Source organism: Canis lupus, chromosome 7, assembly GCF_011100685.1.
Source record: "Canis lupus familiaris isolate Mischka breed German Shepherd chromosome 7, alternate assembly UU_Cfam_GSD_1.0, whole genome shotgun sequence".
Lineage (NCBI taxonomy): Eukaryota > Metazoa > Chordata > Mammalia > Carnivora > Canidae > Canis > Canis lupus.
In genome coordinates this window covers 3,154,153-3,163,208 of record NC_049228.1, presented here as the reverse complement: position 1 = coordinate 3,163,208, position 9,056 = coordinate 3,154,153, and the positions used below count along the sequence as shown (strand labels likewise).

At 37.2% G+C, this 9,056-nt stretch overlaps 1 long non-coding RNA gene across 1 annotated transcript; it reads right to left on the bottom strand.

Moving 5' to 3' along the window:
* Positions 1-1,067: 1,067 nt before the first annotated feature.
* Positions 1,068-8,792, bottom strand: LOC119872653. Its single transcript, XR_005361563.1, has 3 exons — positions 8,420-8,792; positions 4,870-4,985; positions 1,068-1,249 (listed from the first exon to the last, which is right to left on the bottom strand). It is a non-coding gene; the product is annotated as an uncharacterized LOC119872653 (long non-coding RNA).
* Between the last annotated feature and the right edge of the window lie 264 nt (positions 8,793-9,056).

The window sequence follows — 9,056 nt, the reverse complement described above, 5'->3', positions numbered from 1 at the left end:
ATTTCAAGTACAAAGGCTATATTATGCTTTTGTTGGCATCAATGCTAGTTAGTGTGCCAGCTACATAATTTTGTTCTCTGCAATATGTCAGTATTTGAGTGCCTTGGGCTCAACAGGTGGTGCTAGATAAGGTTCTGGCAAATCAAACAGGTAATGTGGTTATTTCTTTTGTCGAATTATAATTAAAAACAGTCTGTGTAAAATGAGACATACATTTTCCTGTTTTAAAAAGGGCTCAACATCCAGTACAAATTATTTTCTATAACAAAGACCCATTAGTGAGGAAGCATATTGCCTGCATAAACGTACAACACCTTCTCACGTGCAGTTTCATTGCTCTATGCAGTTTACTTCGTAAACCCAAACTGTAAACATTGCTACACAAGGTTGTGACTTTTCTACCCTTCTGGAATTCAGGAGTATGTACTTAAGACCATGCCAAAAATTTAACAGTAAATTTAAACATTGCTATCCACTACCTTACAGAATATTAAGAAACTGTAAATATTTTACTTAAATCATCAAAATAAAACAATTTCCTTTATATGTTATAGTATCCTAGTTCCTGATTGCACAGGAGGAAGGGCCAGACCCTCCGATATCAAGAAGCTGGAAAGACCCTTAGCCCCAGAGCGAGAATTCCTCTCCTATAGTCTAATACCCAGCCCTGCCAGAGAACCAGGAATTGTCCCATAGTGTGACAAGGAAACAGGGTCTTATACACTCGACTATGCCTCTAAAAGCTCCCTGTGATGAAAGATGCTTCTGCAGGACAGGCATATCTGCTCTTGGCCCATTGCTCTTATGTGCTCAACATCATCCCAAAAGGAACGAGCCAGACAGTGGCTACACGCTACCTCTGTCCCCAAGAAGAAGCCACCTTTGTCTTCCTGCAATCCAGAGTACATATAATATTCTGGTTTAAATTGTATTGTGCCATAAAATCAATAAATGATAGAAAAATAACTTACTATGCAGTTCTTTTAGTTCAACAAATTTGATCCAATAATAATCATTCACTCATCTGTGCCCATAGAGCAGATTATCTAAAGAAAAATCAGAGCAAATCAAAAATATTCACCTAAACTTCTTACCTCTGTGCTAATACCTTGATATGTAGAGAACCTGAATATTTGGTGTCAGACAGACATGATGCACAGAAGATTGACTGACACTTTTCCAGGAGTTGGGTGAGACTTCAATGGAAGCATCTGATATTTCCTCTTTCCAGTGAATTTTCCTTTATGCCCTATAGTAAGATACAACTCATTTAAATAGATTTTTATTTTCTCTAAGTAGATAAGTTTTCTGTTTTCATGTAATGAGCATTTATGAATTATTGTGTATAAATATTATTTAGTTCTAAGATGAAGATAGTTTTGACAGACTAAACAGCATCTATATTGTGTGTCTAAACTTGACCTTATTTACAAAGAGTATGTCTAGGGGATCGCTGGGTGGCTAAGTGGTTTAGCGCCTGCCTTTGGCCCAGGGCTTGATCCTGGAGTCCCGGGATCGAGTACCGCATCAGAGCCTGCTTCTCCCTCTGCCTGTCTCTGCCTCTCTCTCTCTCTCTCTCTCTCTGTCTCTCATGAATAAATAAATAAAAATCTTTTTTAAAAAATTGTTTACAAAGAGTATGTCTATACTCGGCTACCACTCAATGGAAAATCAGTTTTCCAGACTGAAAGCCAAAGATAACTAATTTTTTTTTCAAAGATTCTATCTATCCATTCATGAGAGACACACAGAGAGAAAGAGAGAGAGAGAGGCAGAGACACAGGCAGAGGGAAAAGCAGGCTCCATGCTGGGAGCCTGATGTGGGACTCGATCCCGGGTCTCTAGGATCAGGCCCCGGTGCTAAACCGCTGAGCCACCTGGGCTGCCCAGATAACTAAATTTTACATAGATTTTAAGTTGAAGGTTAAACAAATTGAGTGTGTATCACATAGTTCACATCAGATCATGCTTCTGGTGTAAAACCACTATTATCAAGCTGGGGAAGTGAGAATAGAACTCTCGGTTTATTTGAAGTTTTTATATCTGTAAAAATGACAGTCTGTACTAGAACTAGAGGTTTCTAAATGTTTGAAAGCAGCGTCTCTCTCTCTCTCTCTCTCTCTTTTTTTTAAGATTTTATTGATTTATACATGAGAGACAGAGAGAGAGGCAGAGACACAGGCAGAGGGAGAAGCAGGCTCCCTGTGGGGAGCCCGATGTGGGACTCGATCCCAGGACCCCAGGGTCATGACCTGAGACAAAAGCAGATGCTCAACCACTGAGCCATCTGGGCATCCTGCATCTTTCCTTTGAGGGGAGAGGAAAAAAAAAAAAACATTAAGGCATAAAAAAAAAAAACATAAACATAAATCTAACACAGCAAAATGGGCAGAGTCCCCCACCCTTTCACTTCTCTTCCTACTCGGGCCCCTAATTCCAAGCCATGGCTTTGGGAAACACATAGGGCCCCAAGGACTGGTGGAGTAGTTCATCTCTGTGGTCCTGTCCTGGCTCTACAACTCTACTATTCCAGCATTACATAACATCATGCATTTTATAATAACTTAACAAAGCATATCACTACAGTTTACTTGCCTCTCAATCCTCTGAAATAAGGAGGATGGGTTTCAGTTTTCCTATTTTGGAAATGGCAAAATGAAACATCAGAGAGATCAAGGTGAAAGCCAAATCCACAGGGAATGATAGTTACAGCTAAGATTAGAATCCAGAATCTCCGGGTATTGCTTCCCACTTAAGATCCCTTCCTTGAGATGCCTGGGTGGCTCAATGGTTGAGCCTCTGCCTTCTGCTCAGGGCGTGACCCCGGGGTCACATTGGGGTCCCTACATGGAGCCTGCTTCTCCCTCTGCCTGTGTCCCTCTCTCTCTGTGTCTCTCATGAGTGAATAAATAAAATCTTTAAAAAAAAAAAAAAGATCCATTTCTATATAGCACACTATCGTTGGTTTGGAAGCTTTATATTTTGCAAGTTTCAAATGAGCCCCCTCAAATTCTGACCATAAGAATGAAGACAACACTTTGAGGAAGTTTAGAAAGAAACAAATAACCAGATTCGATAGGCTGAAAGAACCCGTTACCATTTGATGTTATACCAGGAAAATAGTCACTAGGATGAATGACTCTCATTATCCTCATAAGGTTTTAATCCAGAGATGTGGAATTTCACTACTTTATGCTGAAGGTAGATAACACTGTATTAACCCTATTCCATTAATGAGTCAAAAAACTTTCCCCACTTTCTCAGCTGTTGGGGTAATATCGAAGAGGAACATCTATGTTGTGAAGATGTCGATTCTCTCCAAAGCCCTTTATAAATAATATAAATCCAATTAAAATTCTGACAGAATGGCTTTTAAATCTAATAAAATTATTTTGAAGTTTAACTGAAAAAAAATGTGTGAAAGGCACAAAACTTTGGAGGAAAAAGGAAATTTTAGACTAGAATGTTAAACATATTGTAAACATACACTAAATTAAAACAACAAGATAATAGTTCAGGAGGTAGTTAAATAGAAAATAGAAAGCTCAATAGTTCTTATTATGTGACCCTCTTAGAGGTCTACAAGGTCCTGTCTTTCCCAACTACACATCTACATTAAGACTAGATTTTTTTTTCATTTTCCTCAAGGAGAATAAGTCATCACAACAGATTGGCTGAAAAAGCAGATATGACAATTCAGCTCTCTTCTATGAAGCCAGACACTAAGCAAGCGATTTGCAAAGACGGTGAAACAATGCCATCTTTTTTCTCACTACTTTTTTTTTACAGGAAAGCAGTTATTTTTCATTAAAATGTTATGTATATTAATATGGAATAGCTTTATTATTACTCTTAATGAATTAAAAATATTTTAAATAGTTCTTAGTTCTAATTACTAATATTATAAATATCAATAGATATAACTCACATAAACCAAAGTTCTTCGAGATTCTTAAATAATGTTAAGAGGGCAAAAACATCTGCAGCCAAAAACCCTAAGAACTAATGGCCCAAATAACATATCAATGCTTCCTATGTGACAAAGGCAACAGTTTAAACTAGTGGGAAAAGAATTAAGTATTCACCGTTGTTGGAACAAGAAGTTAATTATTTGGGAGAAATGTGTGTCTGTGGTTAACAAAGCTAAAAAGTCTTTCTAATTCCCCTTCTCAGTGTGAGGCGCTCCTTGACTCCTGGTGGAATGGAAGCGAGACAGTTAAACCTCTTCCTTCATGACAATGACTTCAGGACTCCTCTGTTTGCAGGTCTTACTGCACCTAACTAAAACAAATCCCAAGTCCCACCAGGGCAGTTCCTTTTAGTCTATAAGTGCTTCCTCTGTCTTTACGGCCTTCTTGGAAACATCCAAATGCTTCCTGCCACTGACCTTCTACTGATGTGAAGCCAGATTTTGATACTTGGCACCTTTGTCCTTCCTGGGCCTGAGGCCAAAGATCTCATTTCCATCTTTTCTGCCTTCATCTTTGCTTTTGGTGTCTTGGCTAGGACCCTGCACCTTTACCAGCTCTAGGCACTGCCTTGGTTTTTTCCCGGCTCCTCTTCCATATCCTCTGGGTCTTATTACCCAAGAACAAACCTTACCTACTTTCAGCTTTTCCTATTACCTGGTCTGCTCTTCAGTTTTGTCTTGATTAACTCATCTAGAAATTTATTTGTTGGGTACATGTTAAATCCCAGGCATTGGGTTTCTATCAATGAAACAAAGAGACCTGGTCCCTGTTCTGTGGCAAGATCATGAATTCTCAATTTTGAGCACCATGATATAATTTTCCCCTGTCTCCAACATGTCTCCCCACCCTGAGATGCCCGCTCGCTATTTGCCTGAATTTGATGGGATGGTATACACACGTTTGAGGTTGATATTCCATTTTTCTGTCCATGAAGGTAACTATAGTTTCAGGTCTTTACATCACTCTGCCTCCCCTCTGCTCCACTGTAGATCACAGAGCCGACCTCATAGAAGCCTGAAATATGACAGAAAGAGGTGATGTTCTGTATGTGAAAACAGGGAGAAAGGTTTGGAATGGCAACTTTAAAGAATAGAAAATTAGCCAGCACTGCTCAACTGAGATTGGAAAGATGAACATGTTATTGATGGACTTTCCAACAGAGTTTAATTTATTCATCTTGACCTCTTTGTGGCTAACTCAAGTTGGGGATTGGTACGGCGAGGGATGGCAGGGAGAAAAATGAATGAAAAACTAACACTTACTGAACTCCATTTATACTCCACAGTCTTGTTTCATTTAATACATCATCCCAGTGAAATAGATATTACTATCCTCATTTTGTACAAGAAAAAATAAAAATTAAGTAAGTTACCAAGATCATACAGGGAATAACTGGTTGTCCTGGGAGCAATTTACATCTATACGATGCCAAATTCCTGCTGTATCTTTTAGAACACTCTCCATCACTTTAAAATATATGGATTCTTCTATGTAAAATGTCACATCCCTGATTTATATATTTTCACATATTAGAACTGTAACAATATTCAAGCTCTTCCAGGGTCTCTCATCCTATAATGAGCATATGAATTACCTGGGGATTTTATTAAAATACAAATTCTGATTCAATAGACCCAGGATGGGAGCAAAGAATCTACATTTCTAACAAGCTCCCAGGTGATGCCAGTGCTGCTGGTCCACAAAACACGCTGAGTAGCAACACTCTACACTACACATTTGGATTTTATAGATGAGAAAACTAAAGCTCATATAAGAGGAAGAGACTCTTTGATAGCGAATTTTCTAGTAGCAGAGACAAATAAGACCCAAAAGCCCAGTGTTCTTTATACTATAGTATGCTCTTTATATTACATAAGGCAACATCCAATACATTTTCTTGATCCATTTTTGCATTTGGTAAAGAATTTTTTTAAAGTAGAAAAATATTATGTATTGATGATAAATCTTCTCACACACTTCTCAAAAAGAATAAAAAATGTTATGCGTAATAAAAAACCAAAGATATACTTCTTCTGGAGAATATGTTTATTATGTATTAAATATTCAAACTAAAATTGCTATTAGACTATTAGACCATAATTTACTACAGAGCTTGCAAAAAAAATTACACTTATTTTACAAAATATTTGGATTTGTATTGTTTTGTTTTGGTTTTATTTAAGACACTATTTTACTTGTGAATGGTTTTTACAATGATCTAAATCTTTCCCTTGACAATAAACTTCATATGCTTTTTTGTTTTTTATTCTTTTTACTGAAGAATAATGGACATATAACATTATATTAGCTTCAGGTGTACAGAATAATGATTCAATATTTGTATAAACTCTGAAATGATTACCATAAGTCTAGTTACCATCCATACCACGCAAAATTAATTTTTTTTTCTGTGAGGAGAATTTTTAGAATTTATTCCCTTGGCAATTTTTAAGTATGCACTACAATATTGTTGACTAGAGTCGCTATGCTGCATATCATATCCCCATGACTTATTTTACAACTGGAAATTTATACCTCTTGACCTCTTTCACCTCTCTCTCCCACTAACAATCCCCCTTCCCTCTAGTAAACACTCTTCTGTTGTTGTATCTATGAGTTTTGTCTTAGTTATTTGTTTTAGATTCCATATATAAGTAAACCCATACAGTATTTGTCTTTCTCTGACTTAGCATAATTCCCTCAAGATCCATCCATATTGTTGTAAATGGCAAGATTTCCTTCATTTTTATGGCTGAGTACTATTCCATTGTGAGATTCTGGGCCTGTGTGTGTGTGCATGTGCATGTTTTCCATTATCCATTCAGTCATCCATGGATCCTTAGGTGGTTTCCACATCTTGGCTATTGTACATAATGCCACAATGAACCTAGGGGGGTGCATATATCCTTCCAAATTTGCATTTGTTTCCTTTAGATATATACCCAGAAGTGAAACTGCTAGATTATATGGTATTTCTCTTCTTAATTTTTTGAGGAACATCCATACTATTTTCAATAATTGCTACACGAATTTACATTCCTACTAACAGTGCATGAGAGTCCCCTTTTCTCCACATCTTCGCCAACACTTGTTATTTCTTGTCTTTTTAATAATAGCCATTCTAGCAGGTCTGAGGTAGTATCTCACTGTGAGTCTGATTTGTATTTCCTTGATGATTACTGATGTTGAACATCTTTTCATGTGCCTCTGTGTCTTCTTTGGAAAAAAATGCTTAATTAATTCCTCTGCCCATTTTTTAATCAGATGGTTTGGTGGGGTTTATTTTAATGCTACTGAGTTATAGGAGTTCTTTATATGTTTTGGATACCAACCCTTTAACAGATACATGATTTGCAAATATTTTCTCCCATTCGGTAGGTTGCCTTTTAGTTTTATTGATTGTTTCCTTTGCTGTGCAGAAGTTTTTCAGTTTGATGTGATCCCATTTATGTATTTTTGCTTTCCTTGCCTTTTTCAGGTGCAAAACTCTTTTCAGGTGCAAGGCTTATTTTAGGGAGCTCATCTCCTATGGTTTTTTTTTCTAGGAATTTTGTGGTTTCAGGTCTTACATTTGAGTCTTTCATACATGTTGAGTCAATTTTTGTGTATGGTATAAGACAGTAGTGTAATTTCATCTGCTTGCTCAGTTTTCCCAGAACCATTTATGGAAGACACTGTCCTTTCCCCCTTGTATATTCTTGTCTCTTTTGCTGTAGGTTAATTGATCGTGTAAGTATGGGTTTATTTCTGGGCTCTCAATTCTGTTCCATTGATTGGTGTATCTGTTCTTATACCAATACCATTCTGTTTTGATAACTATAGCTTTGTAATAGAGTGTGAAATCAGGGAGTGTGAAGCCTCCAGCTTTTTTTTTTTTTATTTTGGTTTTCAGATTTTTTTCTTGTTATTTTTCCCCCCTGGAGATTACTTTAGTTATTGGGGGTCCTTTGTCATTCCATACAAATTTTAATTTTCTTTGTTCTATTTCTGTGAGAAATCCCATCGGTTTTTTGACAGAGATTCCACTGGATCTATAGATTGCTTTGAGTAACAATGCACTTCAACAATACTAACTCTTCTAATCCATGAGCATGATATATCTTTCCATCTGTGTCTTCTTCAATTTCTTTTATCAATACTTTATTTTTTTTAATTTATTTATTCATAGAGACACAGAGAGAGAGACAGGCAGAGACACAGGCAGATGGAGAAGCAGGCCCCATGCAGGGAGCCTGACTTCGGACTGGATCTCAGGTTTCCAGGATCAGGCCCTGGGCTGCAGGCGGCACTAAACTGCTGCGCCACCAGGGCTACCCCTTATCAATACTTTATAGTTTTCAGTGTACAGGTCTTTTACCTCCTTGGTCAAATGTATTCCCAGGCATTTTATTTTAGCCTCATCAAAGCTACTCAACTTAAGCTATAAATTATAGTTGCAGGGAACACACCTTGCAGTTTGGCGTGGTTTGGGCATGGTCTCAGCAACAGTGGTTTATGTAGATTACAAATCTCTGAGGACTCAGACTATCTCACTTATACTTGTTTCCCTAATCAAAGCTCAGCTCTGTGCTGCCCAAGGAAAAAAAAATTAATATTTCCGTGAATTGAATGTTTCAATTTAGTTCTTTTGATGAGAAAGAATTATTGAAAAATAGGCTCCCTCATTCATTTAATGTGCTCTGCTTTCAGAATGTTTGAACTTCCTTTTAACTTGGGTTCTGCAAGTATGGTAGGTTGTTCTCTAAAAATATAAAGTATTACTTTAATAAGAAAATCCAAAAGAGATTTATCAAGGGAACTATAAGAGCGAGCTTAGCTATCATCCCTCCTCCTTTCTCCATCCCCACTGCCTTGCTCCTCCTTAAAATATAAACTGTCTGCTTCTACTGGCTGTCCCTTCTCATAACCCTCTTTTTCAGTACTGGTGTTTCTATGGAATCAGTTGTGACTAGCACAAGGATAAATTCCTTAACAAATAGAATGCTTACTTTCTAATCATGAGATTTATCAAAGGTTCTATCTTCAGTGTTCTATCATTCCTGTATGATTTCCAGAATACTAAGACGTCTTCTATAATTAACAATA